Source organism: Triticum dicoccoides, chromosome 2B (assembly GCF_002162155.2).
Source record: "Triticum dicoccoides isolate Atlit2015 ecotype Zavitan chromosome 2B, WEW_v2.0, whole genome shotgun sequence".
Classification (NCBI taxonomy): domain Eukaryota; kingdom Viridiplantae; phylum Streptophyta; class Magnoliopsida; order Poales; family Poaceae; genus Triticum; species Triticum dicoccoides.
The window spans coordinates 635,153,706-635,155,468 of record NC_041383.1 but is presented as its reverse complement, the minus strand read 5'-3'; positions in this window follow the sequence as shown (position 1 = coordinate 635,155,468).

Below are 1,763 nucleotides of genomic sequence, written 5' to 3'. Positions count from 1 at the left end.
TTTATCATCCTTAAAAATTTTGTAAGCATGAACAATTTTGGCATTATGAGCAAAAAGTTTACAGCGGGAATTTTTTTTAAATCATGAACATATTTTGAATTCCTAGAACAAATTTCGAAATGGAGAACAATTCTGAAAATCCCAACAAAATTGAAACACGAAGAAATTTTGAACACGTGACCAATAATTCAAAAAAAGAACATTTTTTGAATTTGTGACCAAGTTTTCAATACAAGAACAAAAACATTCCAAACAATTTCTGAAAAACGGGAACATTTCTTGAAATTCCTGAACAAATTTTAAAAATTGAAATAGCTTATGAATTTATGAAGAGTTTTTGAAAAAACACAAAAATTTGATAAAATTTTTTAAAAAATAAAAACATGAACATTTTTGATGTTTTTGAACAATTTTGAAAAACATGAACTCTTTAAGAAAACTTGAAACATAAAAAAGAAATGAAAAAGGAAAAAAACAAAAAGGAAAAGAAAAGAAAAAAAAGAGAAAAAGTAAACAGAAAACGAAAAAAGAAAAAGAAAAAACCAGAAAGAAAAAGGAAAACCGGTTCAGGAAACTATCTAGATGGTTCCCCAAACCAGAAAAACCGGAAAGGAAACCCAAAACCGGAAAACACTGCACCATGGCCCAGGTGATCGCTTGATCCTTGCCTCTCTATGCGAAAGACCGACACTTTTGACGCAAGGTGCATCCAATAGGAGATTCCATGTTTAATAGCGAGATATGAGAGCAACTAATTAACGAGCGCTGCTTCGGGAGCCTCACAACGATCAGCGCCACTTGGCGCGCTCTTAGCCATTCGCCACGTGTCACGCTCTGGGCGATTCGCCACGTGTCACGCGAGCACCGATGGAGTCAATCCGTTTGACAGCCAGAGAAGCACACATAGCACCTGGCCTGTGATTGTGTGGATGTACAACCTTCCCCCCACTACTAGGGAAAAGCCTAGTAGCAGCGCGGGTTTTGGGTCTATTAGCAGCGCGGGGGCCGGCGCTACTGATAAGGCGCTATAGCTAACTTATAGCAGTAGCGCGGGTGCCACCCCTCATCGCTGCTCAATTTAATCTCTAATCACCCCTCATCATTCCAAATCATCTAACTTCCCGGAAGGTCACCCATCCTCTCACTACTCCAGCCTGAGCACGCTTAACTTCCGGGTTCTATTCTCCCTCCTTTCCAAGTCTGCACTTGTTGTTTTCCTGACAATAGTAAGATGTCAATCCTATTAACCTCAGGAATTTAGCTTGAGCATGAAGTCACACATTTCACTATTTGAGTTTGAAACTATTGTTCTAAAAAATTAGTAACACTAATATTTCTTGAATAATTAGTTTGACCACAGTTTGGCCATAGTTTGACCAGATTTGACCAAAATTCAAAAAACTAAAATAATTATTTAGTAACACTAATATTCTAGAATAATTAGTTTGACCACAGTTTGACCACACAGTTTGAAATTTTTTCGATTTTTTCCACTCTAGATCTTAAAAGCCCCGTAACTTTTTTTTCTGTTAGGTTTTTGAGGATTTTGAAAATGTTTAACGGGGTTCCCCCTGTTAAATTTGGATGCAACTTTTCAAGTATATGCCCATTTTTACAAATTCTCGAGGGATTTTGCAAATAAAGTCGAAATTCATATTTGCAAATTTTCCCAACAACTAGACCACATATCACATGGAAAACTTATTTTCATTTATTTTTTTGACATTTTCATCATTTTCTTTTTTTTAAAACTGAAAAAGGCG